The sequence below is a fragment of the Amborella trichopoda genome, chromosome 2, assembly GCF_054954075.1.
Source record: "Amborella trichopoda isolate Santa Cruz 75 chromosome 2, AtrichopodaSantaCruz75HAP2 v2.0, whole genome shotgun sequence".
Taxonomy (NCBI): Eukaryota; Viridiplantae; Streptophyta; class Magnoliopsida; order Amborellales; family Amborellaceae; genus Amborella; species Amborella trichopoda.
The window spans coordinates 22,958,203-22,977,617 of NC_142337.1; the positions used below are offsets into that span (position 1 = coordinate 22,958,203).

A 19,415-nucleotide genomic window follows, 5' to 3' on the forward strand; every position below is an offset into this window, starting at 1 on the left:
CGTAAATTAATATAAGACACTATTTATAAAAATCAAAATTAGAACATAATTTATATGTCAATTTCCTTGGATTTAAATTCAAAGTACCCATAAAAACCACATGATCGTGAAATGGAATAGTTGCAAAAAGATAAAACATTAAATAGCTTGTCTCTTATGGGTAGTTTGATCAATTTTATTTTGGAAAATGTTTATATGCTTCCCCTACAACATAGAAGTTCTATCCTCCTCCTACCATCCAGCCGTCCAATTTTGATCAAGAGAGCCACTCACCGTTTTATCTTAGATCCGACGTCTTAAATTATTTTATTTTTAGCTCTTTTAATAAAAATTGTATGAATATGAAATTTGTACGTGTCATCTTCTCATTGAGGCGCACCTATAAATAATATTAAAAATATTTTTTCGATAAAATATAATGAACAAAATACCCCTTAAATCTTTCAGGGGTATTTTGATCATTTTATTTTATTGAAAATATTGTTTTTATATTTTTCGTTAGTGCGAGTTTAATAGAGGAATGGACGTCCAAAATTTGGTGTCAAAATAGTTTATAAAAAAAAACTTAAAACTAAAATAGTGTAGAGACGTGACATTGGGATTGGGGCAATCTGAGCCCTCCATTCAGAATGGATGGTTGGATAAGGGAGAGGATAGAACTTCTATACTGTAGGAAAAACATAAAAAGCTTGTCCTTTTATTTTTGAAAATATTCATCGGGTAACTCTAAAGTAAATCCCAAAATCTTAGATCGATAAAGTACTTGTAAATAGGCCTCGAAGGATATAGGATGCACTCTGTGGAAGAACGCTGCATGCGCTAAGAAGACATTTGTGTCAACAACCCAGTGCTTTAAAACCTGGAGAGTCGGACCATCAGTCCCGCCCCTAATTCCCCCTAAAACCCTATCATACTTTTCTTTTTTGAGCTTATTTAATACTTTTTTAAGTACCTCTAAATCGCCCCCATAAGCTCCTATTTCAATTTTTTATATGTTATTATTTTTAATATTTTTGTGATCTTTGAACTGATCTGGATCAGTGATTCGGTAATTCAATATGGATTTGTTGGGTGTACGATGTACCCCACCGACCCAAGTTTTGAATTATTGCGAAAAGAAAAACGGTGCTAAACATGGTTTGAGCCTAAATATTTGTAGACAAATGCAAGGAAAAGCTCCCGTCCAATTTAGATCAAGTGAGCCACTATTTGATCTAGATCTAACTCCTAAGAATATTTTTATTTTTAATTTGTTTCTACAAATTATATGAATATAAATTTGGTATGTGCCACCATCTCAATGGAGCGCAATAAAAAAATATTTAAAAAATATTTTTGAAAAAATAAAAAGACTAAAATACGGCTGAAAGTTTTAGTGGCATTTTGGTCATTTTATTTATTTGAAGATATTTTTTAATATTTTTCCAGGTGTGATTTCGAGAGAGTAGTGGACAACCAAAATTTAGTGTCAAAATGTTCTATATGGAAAAATTAAAAAATAAAATAATGTGTAAGCATGACATTGTGATTGGGGCCATATCTGCTGTTCATTCAGATCGAACTGCTGAATAGGGAGAGATATGTAGCTTATATACAGTAAAGGAAGTATTGAAAGCTTTCTATGAATTTAAAGCACAAAAATACTAAATATTACCTCCCCTTTGTTTGTTTCTTATAAAACTCCGGCTCCTCTTGAAGCGAAGTTGGCTCCATAAGAATGGTCAGCATTCGATTGCAAGTATGGCGGGATAAGAGCCAAGTTCGCGAGTTCGGCTAAAGTTTACACAAATCTAAGAATGAGACAGAGAGATGGTATATATACAGCCATCTACATTTACTAGATTTTAAATCTAATAGTAAAGGGTGATTGTGCGCATGTATATCTATTTTCCATATTTAAAATGTGCTAAGTTAAAGAAATACGATGGTCGAGATGTCTTGTCATCTACATTAGAAAAAAAGCATGTGTATCCAAACCACCAATCAAGAGATACGAGTCCCCACACATGAACGTTTTCTTTTCTTTTCCATTCTTTTAGTAAACTAGGTTCAAGGGTCAAGAAGATAAGAACAAAAAAAAGATGAAAATAATGGATTACTAGATTTTTTTTGTTGTGGTTTTTCTTTAAGGATTTGAATGCACTCGACTTTATAGTGAAACAAATAAACTTTCTATTTCATTTTCCTGAAAGCCTAGAGTAGAGAAAAAGCTTTGTTGTAATTTCCTTTCATTTATTTCCCAAGTTGAGCTTTTTCTTGTGAATTGTGTAAGATTTCTTTTATATCAACACATGGGTGGAACCTATATCGAGCTATTTTTTAAAAAAATAAATAAATAAAGTACGCATACATTGGTCACAAATATGCAAGTCCTCATATGTAAAATTTGACCACATGGTGTATCTTTTTTTTGTGCAAAGTCGGCTAATCATTTTCTTTCACTTCAAATATAGTCAATAGTGTACATCGAGCCATCTAATTTCACATCTGACAACTAAAAATGAATATGACCTCTCTATAATCAAAATAAATAATCTTATTTTATATTTCATCAATAAAACTAAAAAAACAAAAAAAAAGGAAATCATGGCGTACCTATAAAATCTGGTGTGACCTTCCCATCTGAGAAGCGATCAGTAGGGTGGGAAAAAAAGGCATTTAGACCATAAGGAAAATAATTTTCCCTATGCTCCTTGGAACTATTTATGTAATTGTTGGTGCCACAATCCACTAGGGAATCCCTCAACACAAACCCTTTCTCCATTAACAATCTCCGTCCCCATAACCACCTAAACATATATCAAAAGACCACATTCACATTTCAAACCCCATCCCATTTTGTAAAAAAATAACAAAAAAAATATAATAAAAATGTATTGCTTAATGAACAAGCTTATAAATCAGTGGCCAATTCCTCTAAAAAATAGGAAAGAGGCTTGGTTTCTTGGAAGGCTCACATGGAGGCTTGAATGGAAGCTAGATGGGTATTTATAGCCAAAATTTTCACTCAAATAATATGCTTGCAAAATACATAAATTTGGTTTATTGTGGCTTGAAATCATTTTATAAATTGGACCGTTGAGATTGAATGCTACAGTTGCGTATGGTACATTTATGACACGAGTTGTACAAAGTGATTTTGATGGATGAGCAATCACCCTAAAAAGATGGATGCAGTAGATGGAGAAAAATCTCAGCCGTCCAATCGAAGGGGGAGGACACGTCACACTAACGTGAGGAATCTTTGTTACGTTGTTAGCCTACCCTGACTTCTAGGAAGAACCAGCGAGGGCAAGGGACAAATTATTCTAACAGAAATAAATGACATTATAATACCTTCTTTAAAATAAATAAAAATAATAATAGTAATAATAAAAACAATTATGATATGGGTGTGGGATTTGGATAAATGAGTTTTCTAAAGATCTATCAAAATTTAATGCTGATCCTTTAGGATTCTACTCATATGGGTGTGGGAGGGTCTTATAGTATCGTTACTCTATTTCCAATCAAATGGACTTTTTTTTTTTTTTTTTTGAGAATATTGTTAAATTTGTTAAAGTGTATTTTTTAAAAGAGTAATGAACCTATGAGAACCTCCCACATACTATGTGTGTATGTTCCCAAATGATCACCATTAAATTTGACACAAATCTCTAGAAAAGTTATCACATGGGTGTGGGATTTGACTGTTCTAAAGATTTGTGCTAAATTTAATGGTGATCATTTATGGTTCTACACACATGGGTGTGGGAGGGTCTCATTGGATAATTACTCTTTTTAAAAACCATATTAGTTTTTATGTTATTTTATTACGAGTAATGTAGTAAAGTTGTACTTGTAAGATTGTGTAATAAGAACTTATGAAGTACTTGATGGTTAGTAGTTACTGTTGTAGGTTAGTAGTTATAGTTGTAAGTGGGTAGTTATTTTAGGAAATATGGTTGTAAAAAAACCTCTATTTAAAAGAGAGGTTTGTGGTGAGAACATTGGGTTACATGTGTTAAGGTTAATCTTGTGTGTTGAGATTATAATTCCTTTTTATACCCCGTATTTTTCTTTAATGAAGTTTTTCTTCCACTTCATCTTGGTTCTTCTTTTTCTTTCTATTTGCTTGTGAGTGTTAGGCTAGTGTGGCATTGTCACACTAATTGAAAAGCGGATAGTTATGAAATTGTGGCATCCGTCTTTCTCTACAAATATTACAAAATTTTATTACTTGAAAACAAATTCCATAAAGCTCATACATGAATAAGCTCATCTACCATAATTGTCTCATACATAAATACCCCATTAAACCCAAACAGAAGTTGATTTGCCCTTTTCTTCATATGAATTAGTTATATACAAAATGGTAATTTAAAAGACTACTTACTCGGATCAAGAAGATCTAACTTACCAAGTGATAGGACTGGGTCCTGCAGAGTATTGAGAGTTGACTGGATCTGACTATGGATGGCCCAATTCTCTAACATAACCAAGTGATACTTTGACATAATCAAGAATCAGTTCAACCTGGATTGATTCCATCGATCATTTTAATTTGTCCAATAATATCAATTTTTTGGTTTTATTTATTTTCTTATTTTTATGGGATGGAATGTTTGGCGATCAAGAAACAATATATTCATAAGATGAGCATAGTTAAGATGAAGATGTTGAAATGGATGAGCAGCAAGAAAATAAATGATAGATTTTAAAATGAATACATACCAAGGAACTTAGATGTAGCTTCAATAGGTGATAAGATGGGGAAAGTAGACTTAAGTAAGTTAGACATATGCAACGTAGACCTAAAATAACACTAGTTAGCAGGTACCATTTGGTTCAAATGAACGACTTTAAAAGGACAAGAGAAGTAGAAGTAGTGAGAAAATATATGATGACGTTTGGTCTTATTGAGGGTCCGCCCTTTGATAAAAAAAAGAATGGCTCATGCAGCCGACCCTAACTAATTAGGATAAAGTTTTGATGATGATGATGCATTATCATTTTATATTTTTTATTTATTTTTTTTAAATTATATAAGGTCCAAGTTCAATAGTCAAATTTAAGTGTTCAAGAACTCAAAATTCAATTTGTCTATTTGAAAATACCCATCTAGTAATTTTAAAATGGATCTCAAAATTTCGTATAAAATTTCCTGTACAACTTTCTTGATCGAGGAAGTAAATAAACAGTGCCCTAGTAGCAAGTGTACTCAACGCCCCCAAAAAACAATGCATTGAGGAAATGGATACGTGTACCCATAGTTAGTGCAAGCATGTTCTAGGCCATTAATGTATGGGAAATTTATCAATCTATTTATGACGTGAACAATTTAACATTTTGCTCCTTTTCTTTGTTTAATTTAAAAATACCCAAGGCATAGTCTTGAGTTGAAAACTTGAAATAAGTCCAATCAAATAAACTATTAAATACTTCTTCTCTAATAAATACTTTCATAAATTTCCTTTAAAATATTAAAAATTTAGGGCACCAAGGATTCCATGAGTTAAGGGTTAGAATTTAAGAAATAAACGAGACTCCAATTTTGACGCAACTATCAATCTTATTCCAATCTACCTCACCATCATTATCATCGTTTTAGTTTTTTCTCAATTAAATACGGTTTCCAAAAGTACAAATCATTCTATTCCTTCTAAAGCTTTACATCCATTAGTATCCTTTAAGAATGACAAGTGTCGCTGCCACGTGCCCAGAGGTTAACAACTCCTCCACTTCTCTTCAGCTACTTCGTAAAAGTAAGCATAGGAACTCTGTCTCTATTGTTTGCCTTGTATATTGACTTCCTCACCTTATCCATTTCTTGAATAGAGAAATAGGAGCATGGAGCATGTGACCCCCAATAGCAGATAAGGAATTGTCTTCTTTCTTGATCACAATCGTTTTTAGCCGTTAGAAGTGAAATAATGCCGAGGAAAAATATAGGGAATTGTCTTTCTTTCTTTATCACAAGCGTTTTTAGTCGTTAGATGTGAAATTATGTCGAGGAAAAATATAGATAAAAGTTTCTATGCTTTTTCTACGGCATAAAAGTTCTATCCTCCCCCTACCATTCAGCCGTCCAATTTTTATCAAGAGACCCACTCACCGTTTGATCTTAGATCCGATGTCTTAAAGTATTTTATTTTTAGTTTTTTTTTATACAAATTGTATGATTATAAAATTTTGTAGGTGCCATATTCTCATTAGGGTACACCTATAAAAAATATTAAAAATAATTTTCTGATAAAATATAATGACCAAAATACCCTTTGAATCTTTCAGGGGTATTTTGGTTATTTTATTTTATTAAAAATATTTTTTTCATATTTTTCACTAGTGCGAGTTTAACAGAAGAATGTACGTCCAAATTTTGGTGTTAAAATAGTTTATAGAAAAAAATTAAAAATAAAATAGTATAGAGAAGTGACATTGTGATTGGGGCAATCTTAGCCCTCCATTCAGAATAGACGGTTGGATAAAGGGGAGGATAGAACTTCTATGCTGTAGGGGAAGCATAGAAAGCTTGCCCTAAAAATATAAAATTTATATAGTAAGTTCACAATCACTTCTAGTCGTTAGATGTATAGTTAAGCGGCAGGAAGTGTAGCCTAAGTCGTGCCTCGAAGTCTCTCTTTTTGTGCCCTTAGATGCTAGATTCACAACTAATAGCTCAAAGCAATTGGTCTTGAGCATAGTTAGCAAGTCGCCGATTTAATCGCGACTTTTTCAAAAAACTGGTGCTTTTTTAAAAAACGATTTAATTTGCAATTTTTTCCATAGATCGGTAAAAATATACGATCTTTTCAGGAAGAAGTTTAAAATGCGACTTTTCAAAATTTGAAAAAAAATCATTTCAAAAAAACTTTTCTATTAATAGACTCTCTTTTCTTTTTTAGAAAATTCAATATCTTTTTCCCGTTTTATGAAATTTCTATTTCTATTTTTATTTCTATTCTCTTGAAACTTTCTCTGGTTCGCTGATATGGATATGGTGCGTATTTTTTTAGGTGGTTATGGGTAGACCATAGTTAGCAAGTATGGGGTAGATTATTTCTTTCTAGAAAAATGAAAATTGAATTCACCTACCCAATACTTTTCTTGAGGAGTAGAATAGATGACCATCTTATAATTTAGAGATATATCACGTTGAATATTTAAAATTTATATTTATAGGGAGGTCATTTTTATACTAATTGATATATATAGAGTGAAAGCATTACTCCTCACTACTATTAATTTTTTCTATATTGAGTGATATATATATATATATATATATATATATGGGTGCGGTTTCTATAAGGTTGCAACCTTAAACAATCAAATTAAGGCGTACCTCCAAATTTTATTGTAACATGTACTTTTGTTGTAAAAAAATCTTAGGATTATCTTAAAATCTATTTTCATAGCTAATTAGAAAATTTTGAACTCCAAAAATGATTAAAATCAAGTAGATCTATAAACATATGAAATTCTTGAAAATGGAAGGTCTAGATAATGTGTTGCAAGATGCACTATTTTTGGGACTCAAAAAATTGTTCTTTTCATATACATACATCTCGATGATCAATTAGAGGGTTTTCAACATTAAAACAACATTTTCGATAGATTTTTGAGATGCATCTGTAATTATATATATATATATATATGTATATATATATATATATATAGAGTTTCAAATTTTCTAATATTTTAAATATATCCAAATTTTTTACTCTGATCTTTTGAGTCTAATCCTATATATTCTCAATCTCTTTACCTGAAGAATTTTTGCCGATCCATATTTTTTTACCCGATTTTTTTATTTCACTTTATAAAATAAAAACGATTAGTTTCCGATTTCATGGTGAGTAAATTTATTGATAATCCCCGACTTGCTAACTATGGTCTTGAGTAAATACTTTTTACACTTTGTACCCTAGTAGATGCCAGATTCACGTAAATGTGATTATGGCCCTTGTTTAACAAAACAAATAGTTTTAAGCGGGGTTTTAGAAAACACTGATTCGGATCGGAATTTCTCGATCCAAATTGGTGGAACCATCTCAGTTTTTGTAATATATCTAGAATTGGCCAATTCTAGGAAGACCCGTCTGGTTCTTTCATAAAATTGGCCGACTCTCAGAGAACCGACCAGTTCTTTAAATAACCAAATAACTAAACTAGTTCCTCTTTTGTTCATTTAAATTTTTTAAATTTTTTTAATTAAAACGAAGCTTGTGGAGCTGCCCACTCGATATTTAGAATAGGGCAAATGTTTTATTATTATAATTTTGAATTGAGAAATGATCATCTTAGACCCTCCCACTCGGTGGCGTGAGACCCCCTTCATTGGCCGTTGGATTTCGATCGGCTCTCAACTCAATAAAAATTTTATCGGGTGAGGCGGTAAACAAGTGAGCACAACGTTCAATAAACTGAAATTTTCTAGTTCATACTTTTTTCTTTTTTCATCCCATCTTTTCTCTTTTCCTCTTCCTCTCTCTCTCTCTCTCTTAACTTTTCTATCTCATCTTTTTGTCCCTATTAAGATAGACGATATTGGAAAGCTTCGATACTTTTTATTGAGAGAAAGTGGTGTTTAATACAAATTGTAACAATATGGGTGAACGGCTAATCCCGTGATTGTAGGGATTTTTCTAACAATACATAGCTGATTATCCACATGGTTTACAGTAGCGATAGATATACATGGTTAGGAAGTTGGGTCTTCATCAGCCATATCTTCATCGGCTGATGTGGAACCCCCAGTTAAGAGAACTTGTGATTTTACTCACAGATTGTAAGTTAAAAGAAATTTTGGCAATCAAAGAACATCTTCACGGGATACAGAAAGAGATAAGAAATTGTTACCAATGTGTGCGACAATTGTAATACTACCATCAGGTAAGAAAACTGATTTATTTTTATTCTTGGTAATGGATGAAACAGAAGGAGATAAGAAATCTTTACTAATGTGTGCGACAATTGTAGTACTACCATCAAGTAAACAAACTGGTTTATTTTGATTCTTGCTAATGGATGTCTTGAAAGGTGATAGATGGGGTGTAAAATAATGTGTAGCTCCCTAATCTATCACCTATGAACTTTTGGATGGTTGAGAGACTAAAAACAACTTTTTATACCTACAAAGTTGACATTGGAAAGTTGAGGATCGGTGTTCAACAGAGAGAGAAGTTGCTGGTATTGACTTGTAGTGAGAGGTGACAGAGATGACATTTCTCCTTGTTATAATGCATTAACAGATGAACCAGCTACATAAGTGACATTATTGGCACGTCTGCCTCCTTTCTAACTGTTGAATCGTCCATTGGAATTCCATTTGGGATGACCTTCAAGGTAGCCATGCAGATCGTAACAAGTTTATCGGGTATGTCCATGTTTTTTGCAGTGAGTACAGTAGGGCCGTCCTCTTGGATGAGAGAACCATTGGTTTTGTCCACTATCATACTTGTTGGCAGCTAGAGCCGCAACATTAGTCGATGTCGGTTGATTGAATTGCAACCCTTTATGCTTCTCTTCTTGAAGTACAAGTGAGTATACCTTCCCAACATTGGGTAAAGGCTCCATGGTGAGGATTTGTGTTCTAATGGTCCCAAAGAACTCATTCAACCCCATGAGAAATTGATAGACTCTCTCAGTTTGTTGATATTCTTGTAGTTGCTTGAAAGAACTGCAAGTATATGTGGGTATCTTGGAATATGAGCCCAGTTCATCCCACAATAGTTTGAGAGAAGAGAAATATGCAGCAATTGACAATCGTTCTTGTTGCAAAGTGGCAATAGAACGTTTAATTTCATAGATCCATGGTCGGGAGTCCAACCCATATTCGCATGTTTTCAATAGTCATGGGTGCATAAAAGCTAGACCCACTTACCTTAATTCTAACAGTGCCACAGCTCCCAGCTCACGGCCTTCACGGGCTTTCCTTAGATCCACCAGTAGGCTTGAACTCCTTAGGGAAAGAGAGTGTGAAATGAGGAAATCTTGTTTGTCCAATGGCTTAAGTACTCATGGTTGCTGGGATTCATTGTGGCTGATGTAACCACTCATGCCTCTGACATGTACGGGGCGGCGCTGTCAGGTGACAGTTGTGTGGTTGACCAAAACACACACCGGTGTTGCTTCCTCCTTCGCTCACCCGGCACTGGCACTGCTTCTCCCTTCTCTCAATCGGTGCTGGCACTGCTTCTCCCTTTTCTCAATCGGCGCTGGCGCTGCGTCTTCCTTATCTCAACCGACGCTGGCGCTGCTTCTCCCTTTTCTCAACCGGCGCTGTGCCTTCTTCACTCACCCAGCGTTGTGCCTTTCTTCACTCACCAGGTGCTGTGCCTTTCTGTGGAAAAATCGCGGTCCTTACATCATTCCCCCCTTTAAAAAGGATTTTGTCCTCAAAATCATATTAAATTTAATTAAACAGGTGGGGGTATTTCTCTCTAATTTCATCTTCCCGTTCCCATGTCAATATTTCCTTTGAGTGATACTGCCATTGCACTCGCACCAAGGGAATCTCTTTATTGCGCAATACTTGTACTCTCTTGTCTAATATCCCAATTGGTTGTTCAATATAATTCAAATCTTCCCTGAGTAGGATTGGTTCGTACTCCAAGACATGGAACGGGTCAGGTTGGGATTTCCTCTGCAGTGATATATGGAAGACATTGTGGACGTTGGCCAGTTCACGTGGCAGAGCAAGTTGGTAAGACGTGCTTCCAATTCTTTCCAGGACTTTAAAAGGTCCAATGAATCATGGGCCCAATTTTCCCTTTTTACTAAATCTCGTAACACCCTTGGTTGGTGATACTTTCAAGAAGACACGATCTGCCACTTCAAACTCGAGGTTTCTCTAGCGATTATCGGCATAACTCTTTTGTTGAGCCACTTTCTAATTAAGGAATTTTCTCAAAAGTCATCTGAACCATTTGGGGCTCTAATAATCTTCTTTCGCCCACCTCGTTCCAATAGATGGGCGGCCTACACTTTCTCGCATATAGTACCTCATAAGGTGCCATCTGAATACTGGCTTGGAAACTGTTGTTGTAGGAAATTTCTATCAGAGGTATATGGTCTTCCCAGCTTCCCTTAAATTCAGTGACACATGCCCTTAATATGTCCTCTATGGTCTGGATGGTTCTCTCTGATTGTTCATCTGTTTGGGGATGAAAGGCAGTGCTAAATGTAAGTCTGGTTTTCTAAGGCTAACTACAGACTTGCCCAAAATATGGTGGTGAATCTAGTGTCCCTGTCTGACACAATGCTGATGGGCACTCCATGCAATCTCACAATTTCTCTGATGTACAACTGGGCTAGGTTATCCAGGGTATAGGTCGCGTGAACCACCACGACCCAGATACTATCATGCCCTGCACTTGATCTTGGTAATCCAGAAATAAAGTCCATCGTGATGTGTTTCCATTTCCACTCTGGTATGAGCAAGGGCCGTAGCAGTCCAGTAGGTTTTTGATGCTCTGCCTTCACTTGCTGACACGTCAAATACTTAGCGACAAACTGTGCCACATCTCGCTTCATGTTGTTCCACCAGAAGGTCTTTTTCAAATCCTGGTACATCATTGTACTCCCTAAGTGTACCGTGTAGCGGGAGTGGTGTGCTTCCTCTAGGACAACCCTTTTTATCTTCTTGTCATTAAGAACAAACACTCGGCCTCTAAACCTTAACAAATCATTGATCCTCATAAAGAAATCTTCTTTTCCTTCCATTTTCATTTCTTCAAGCATTTTTACCATCAAGGGATCTCCTTTTTTGGCCGCTCGGATTTGGAGAAGGAGTCGAGGTTCATTAAACATGACAACATTCCTTCCCCTTCTCTACGGGGCTGAGATGGGTGCCACTCCACCACATCTTCTAACAGCTTCATTTCTCGAACCATCAAATGTGCCACGGAGACCACAACTTTTCAACTTAAGGCGTCGGCTACAATCTTGCCTGGTTGGTAATCAATTGTACAGTCATAATCATTCAAGAAGTCCATCCATCTTCTTTGCCTCATGTTCAGTCCTTTCTGGGAAAAGAGGTTCTTGAGGCTCTTGTGGTCCGTAAACACCTTAAACTGGGCCCATAAAGATAGTGCCTCCAGATTTTTAACGCGGACACTATTGCCGTGAGTTCCAAATCGTGAGTGGAATAGTTTTGCTCATGCGGCTTTACCTGCCTTGAGGCATAAGCAATAACTCTACCTCTCTGCATAAGTAAACATCCGAGCCCTTTATGGGATGCATCGATGTAAACCACAAAGTCTTCATTCCCCTCTAGCAAGGCCAGTATTGGGGTTGTGACTAGTCTCTTCTTAAATTCCTGGAAACTCCACTCACACTCTTATGACCATATAAATTTTGCATTCTTCTAGGTCAGTCGAGTAAGGGGAAGGGCTATCTTTGAGAATCCTTCTACAAAGCGCCTATAGTACCCTGACAGTCCTAGGAAGCTACGGACCTCGGTCACATTTGTTGGACTTTCCCACTTAAGTACAGCTTCGATTATAGAGGGGTTGGCCGTGATCCCATCCTTAGAAATAATGTGTCCAAGGAAGGCTACACTCGGGAGCCAAAACTCTCTCTTGCGCAACTTAGCATACAATTTTCCGACTTCAAAGTTTGCAAGACCATCTTTAGATGTTGTTCATACAATTCCCAACTCTTAGAATATACCAATATATCATAGATGAAAACTGTTACAAAGTCATATAGGAAGGGTCTGAACACCCTATTCATCAAATCCATGAACACAGCGGGGGCATTGGTTAATTCGAACGGCATCTCATAGTGACTGTATTGAGTTTTGAAGGCGGTCTTTGCAATGTTTTCCTCCTTGACCCACAAGTGATGATAACCCGATCTAAGGTCAATCGTCGAAAACACTTTGAGCTCCTTGGAGTTGGTCAAAGAGGTCGTCAATCCTAGGTAGTGGGTACTTATCTTTCACCGTCACTTGGTTCAACTGCCTATAGTTAATACATAATCTTGAGGACCCATCCTTTTTCTTCACAAACAAGACCGGTGCACCCCAGGGTGACACACTAGGTCGGACGAATCCTTTATCCAATAATTCTTGCAATTGCTCTTTTGACTTTTTCAGTTCTGCTGGAGCCATTCTATATGGGGCATTAGAAATGGGAGCAATTTCAGGTACTACTTCTATCTCAAATTTGATTTCCCTTTCTGGAGGTAGAGATGGAAACTCCTCTGGAAATACCTCAGGGTATTCTTTTACTACTGGTATCCCTTCTAACTGAGTATGAACATCCTGATTCTCCACCACTTAGCTAGGTATCCTTCACACTTTTTAGCTAGAAGGCGAGAGGCTCAGAAGGCAGAGATGATGTGCACTGGGGAATTGTCCCTAATGCCCTTGAAGTGTATTTCTGCTTGATCAGGACATTTAAAGGTTACTGTCTTTTCATGGCAATCAATGGTGGCATGGTGTATAAACAACCAATCCATGCCTAGAATTACATCAAATTCTTGAATATCTAGGCAGATTAGATCCACAAGTAGGTCGCACCCATCAATCATGAGCTTACACTGTCTATATATTCTATCAGTCTCTATAGAGCCTCCCACAGGTGTGCATACTATTAAAGTATAATTGAGACATGCAGGTGCGACATTCATGTAATAGGAAAAATAGGGTGCAACAAATGAATGAGAGGATCTAGGGTCAATTATGACTTTAGCATTACTATCACAAATTGAGAGCATACCTCTAATCACTGAGGTGGATGCCTTATCCTCTTATTCATTGAGCTAGAACATTTATCCTTGGGTCTTCGGGCGATCTTCGGTCTTCATCATCGGGCAGTCCTTCTCCCAGTGGCCAGGCTTACCGCAATTCAGATATATATTCTTCTTCAGATAGCATTCCACAGTAGTGTGGTTGCTTCTCCCACAATAAGTACAAATCGGGTGTCGGTCATTGTCCATATTGCCCGGAAGACTCTTCGGGATCCTTGGGTTAGGTGGGTACGGTCTCCCTCTGACGTTTATCCTAGAAGATTGCCAGGCTTTCTTCCCAAACTTTCCTGACGGCACAAGTTCCCTTTTTCTTTCCTTCCTTAACCTGCGATCCTCGCAATCTTTTTCCATCTTCAGAGCATGGTCTACCATCAGGGTGTACACCTTAATATTGGCCGACATCACCCTACTCTTGATAGCTGGTCGTAAGCCCCCTTTCAAATTTAGTTGCCTTTCATGCCTCGATATTTATGATGTGGGGCGTATACCTAGACAGCTCTGTAAATTGGGCGACATATTGTTCATCCGTCATACCCTCTTTGCTGAAGTTTAATGAATTCTACTTCCTTCCTTTCCTTGACTGAATCAGGGAAGTACTTCCCATCGAAAGCCACCAAGAAGTTTTTCCAGGTGTTCTCGGTCCCTGTCTCCCTCCAAGTGTTCTTCACCGAGTCCCACCAGTATTATGCTTCCCCTTCCAGCATAAAGGCTCCTAGCGTAATGTTTTGCTCATTAAGATCTTCTCTATTTGCTTTTTCCACCTCTCAACCTTCTTCACTCTGCCACGCCCCAAAAAGGTTGGGGGTCTTATTCTTCTAAACCTCTCCATGAGGCTATTGTCATTCTACTCGGGCGTAGGAGTAGACTAGGTTGGCATAGATTCCTTCATCATTTGGGTCATAACCCCCAGAGTACTATAAAATGCGCCGAGTGCCCTACTATTGTCATCACTAGAACTCTTGCTATGGGTACGGGCTCTTGCCATCTTTTAACCTAGTCACAAGAACACCCAGTCACTTATCCACCCCAAAATAAACTAAAGGACTAGCCTAACCCCCTAAGCCAAGAATCCTATCCTGGCTGCTTTGATACCATATCTGTCACGACCCCGTCCACGACTATCGTTCCTTATCGTCCATTGCAGGTCCGTGATCTAATGTAACATTTGTCACTCAAGAGGGAGTAGACTTGATGCTTTTATTATCGGTGATAAGGAAAACCAAAGAAAAGAACTAAAGCAACAGCACAATGAGGAGAAAACATAAAGAAATCCCAAATACCAAAAATCTATTACATTAAATCCTTCCCAAATATTAGATTTAGTTCGGGGCATTAAGGCCCAATATTACACATCAACAACACAACAATGAACAAAACCTAGAGCCAAACAGCCAAGACATAAACAAGTCTAAACACCTTCTTCGAGAAGTCCCACTTTGGCCTTCCACAGCAAAATCCGAGCCCCAAGCCTTGACCCTACCACTATCAATCTACAAGGAGAGGAGAAAAATAATGGGATGAGCTATAAAGCCCAGTAAGCAAGTCCAGTGTTATGCATCTATAGTGATTCTGTCCATGTGTGATAACAGTTCAGTTCATCAATATACAATCATAGTTTAGCATATATGAATATCAAGTCAAGGTGACGAGTAAGAACATTCTTCCAAGCAACAGTCACCATTGAATTAGTATGATCATAAAAATTCTATTAGTTAAATCATTAATCATTCAATCATTCCAATTCCAACATACCATACACAGAACTTCAATTATTAAACACGCACTCCCTAGATCATCTACTCCCATAGTAGAGGCCTTATCTATTAGGCTAAGCCAATTTCATTGCTTAAGGCCTCTACCATCACACAGGAGGGAGAGTAATGACAAGTGGGGTAGTCCACTTTGTAATACCCTCAACACACGCACATAGTCCTTAGCACGCATTGGGGGTCCGACAGGCTGTCACCGTGCAAGGCATCCAATCAGATCTCATATCTTGTCACATAAATCTTAGGGAGCAACCCTTATTTTTTTTTCCCTAACCCATTCCTATCATTGTGCAGGCCAGGGAGTATGTCGACATTACATTCCTTAATGTCGATGAGTGTCCCATCATGTAGCAAGCGATATCACAACAATACCCACTACCGGTGAGTGCCCCACCACGTAGTGGCCAATATTCTCATCAATGTTTTGGTGAACCTAACTCTTGCTACCTATGGGCTCTAGTCCCATCACGTAACAGCCAATGTTCTCATCAAGTCTAGTATCCAGCATCAAAGGGCTCGTGTCCCAATGCATAGAAGTCAACCATCTCATCCATATAGCAATGTAACATCCACTACCATTGAGCTCGAGTTCCAGTGCGTAGCAAGAATTATCATAGCAGCGTCCACTACCAGTGAGTATCCCACCGCTTAGTGGTCAACTTGAAAATAAACAATAATCATTCATCACAGTGCCATAATAATGTCCACTACCGGTGAGTGTCCCACCGCGTAGTGGCCAATATCAAAATAAACAATGGCCATTTATCACAGTATGTCTCATGCAGATGTTTCATTTTTCATCATAGTGCTATAACATTTACAAGAGACATTTATTGCATAAGCTTTCACAAGGCATTCACACATAGACCTTCACAGTGGCATGTGGTACTCATTATGAAATTATTTCATCACTACAGCACTTGTGGACCCTTTCCACACAAAAAGCATTCATTTGACATGGTTCACATATTTTTAAGGCATTTGCGTGAAATTCATCATATGGCATTGTTCCCATATCTTCATCGCATTCACATGAAATTAGTCATATAGCAATCACATTTACCATATATCTAAACAATTTAGTGTCGCATGGATATACAATTGGTGCAGTGACAAGTAGCAATGACTTGCTTTTCTTTACGAGAGCGTAGCTCCCAATTTAGGGGGAGTTTCAGAATGCCTTCAACATAAAACCTGGAGCTTGCACATAAATATTTACAATGACATAAATTTGAAAGAGTTTGGGCACCGTTTAGTGGGTCGACAGCTTAGTAAAAAGTGAACCTTAGTAGCTGGAAATTTTCCTGCAATAGTGCGCGGTGACGTCTTTGCGCATTTCGGATCACAATTCAAAATTCGTGAGAAATTTCAAAAATCTCAAAAAAGGCAACTTTTAGTACATTCACAAACCTCTCCAATGGTTGATATTTTAACATTTTGGACACCGTTTGCTGGGTCAAAACATTGCCCGAAGAGGGCCACAATTGCTGGAATTAACAGTGACTGTGGGTAGTTTCGTGTCTCAATATCTTAGGCCATATCTCTTTCAATAATGCACAATTTTATCAAGTCATAAAAAGTGAACTTAGAGTAAATATACATGTCTTCTATTTGGGATGGATTTGGTCCCATTTGGACACCATTTGGCCCATGATCATTTTAATGCCAAAAATAGTAAAAAATTTGGCAATTTTTTTTATGCTTTTAAAGGACACTTAATATCTCATGGTCAAGGTGCATTTTGGGCATGAAACTTTATTCATGCCAACAAGTCTCACTATGAGCATTCCATGAGTTTCCATGGATAACAATATCATACATACATATTTAACATGGTCATGGAATTTAGGAGCACACTCTCAAATTTTCCATCTTGTGCCAACCCATTCATACTTCACATGTTTCATTATCATCCAACCAATTTTCATCATGTTTTAAACAGTCATGGGTGCATAAAACCTAGACACACTTACCTTAATTCTCACGGTGCCTCAGCTCCTAGCTCACGGCTTTCACGGGCTATCCTTGGATCCACCAGTGGGCTTTCTTCAAAGGGTGGCACTGAACTCCTTAGAGGAAGAGAGAGTGTGAAATGATGAAATCTTGTTTTTCAAAGGGCTTAAGTACTCAAGGTTAATTGGATTCACTGTGGTTGACGTAACCACTCATGCCTCTGACACGTACGGGGCGACGCTGTCAGGTGACAGCTGTGTGGTTAATCAAAACACACACGGGTGCTGCTTCCTCCTTTGCTCACCCGGCGCTGGCGCTGCTTCTCCCTTCTCTCAATCGGCACTGGCTCTGCTTCTCCCTTCTCTCAACTGGCGCTGGTGCTGCTTTTTCCCTTTCTCAACCAGTGCTGTCTCTAGGTCTTCCTTCTCTCAATCGGCACTAAAGCTGCTTCTCCCTTTTCTCAACCAGTGTTGTGCCTTCTTCACTCACCTGGTGCTACGCCTTTCTTCACGCACCCGGCGTTGTACCTTTCTGAGGAAAAATCGTGGTCCTTATAGGAATAGACTTGAACTATGAGGCAGAGGGAAGGGAATGCCTTGGAGGTGCACTATCTGAGTGGTGGGAACTGACCTCATGGTTAGCTCATTGTCATGCGGCATCTATATAATCTATCTTCTCCATCATTGCGTGCACCATATCTTTGACGGTCTTCCTGTGAGTCAGGTTCATTTATGACCATTACGTTGATTGTTTCTCCAGGGAGATCAGCCTTAGTTGTAGTTAAGGGATTGCGAACTTGACGGGTCGCACGCGGCAGATCGGTCAGCAGGGGGTCTGCATGCCCCAACTGGACTCATCTTTGTATACCGATCGCGTGAGGACCGGTTCTTGATGGTCATTGGACCGTGGTTGCTGATTTGCTGAGTCGTCTTCTATGACACTAACCACAGTGTAGGGCTCATGGACTTCTTCTTTAGGCTTCATCATCTGAGGAAGATAGAAGGGATTAGGCGAAGAGGGTCATCAGAGCTGGTTGCCTCGACTGCCTTGGTCACTTCCTTGGTCAGAAGTCGCAGACCCCTATCGCTTTTAGCTTTGAGGTTTTGATCGACCTCGTGCCAAAACTGTAATCGGGACTGCGGTTGAGCTATCTCCATCAAGTGCGGCAAAGGATGAGGGCTAGAGACTAGAGTTAACCTGGACCGGGGAAGAAAAAGGACTCAATCTTCGATCAGGTCTTTGCCACGAGCTCTCTTATGGGCTCCAGAGACACGACCTAAATGACGGGGTTGGTTTAGGATGGTACTCTTGGGGAAGGTCTTCGAGTATCAAGGCTGGAGGTGCTTGCATAGAGAAGGAGAAGTAGGCAAGAGCAGGGTTCACTTGTGAGGATGCCCGAGTCAAGGGCGAGGGGTTGTCTGTAACGGCAACGCATGTGCGCCCCTTAAAGAAGGATCAAGGGGGACGTGAGGGTCGACCCAGGCACGAGCAAGTGATCTGGCCTTAAGAGGGCGAGAACTGTGAGAAAGTTTCAGTAAGAGAACAGGTGGAGGCCTACCCCTTACAGGGTGCCCATGTGTGTGCTGAGTAGGAGGACAAGAAGGTTGTCTTCCATGTACTCGGGTTGGTGCAATGACGGCGTTGCCCCAAGCAGTGGGATGCATATGAACAACGTATGCAGAACTCGGCCTTAGGAGGTTTGATCCTAGATGCTGACTCAAGGTAATATAAGGGTTGCCCCGAGGTGTGGCTCGAGTGGATGACCCACGAGCTTTATGGTGTGTGCGAGAGGTGGTGTCGAGCCTCTAGGGATAGAGACTTGTGGTGGTGCAGGAATGTGGGAGTTATCCTTGCGATGACCCGCAGAAGCAATGACAACTTGCTTGCCTTTTGCAGAGGGGGACTGGGCAACCTTCCGACGTACCTCGGCAATAAGACCGACAAGTTACTTACCGGTGG

General features: G+C 38.4%; 1 long non-coding RNA gene across 1 annotated transcript; it reads right to left on the reverse strand.

Annotated features, from left to right (window-relative positions):
* Positions 1 to 1,010: 1,010 nt before the first annotated feature.
* Positions 1,011 to 2,958, reverse strand: LOC148783165 (uncharacterized). The gene is made up of 2 exons (XR_016050374.1): positions 2,596 to 2,958; positions 1,011 to 1,773 (listed from the first exon to the last, which is right to left on the reverse strand). It is a non-coding gene; the product is annotated as an uncharacterized LOC148783165 (long non-coding RNA).
* Positions 2,959 to 19,415: the final 16,457 nt, after the last annotated feature.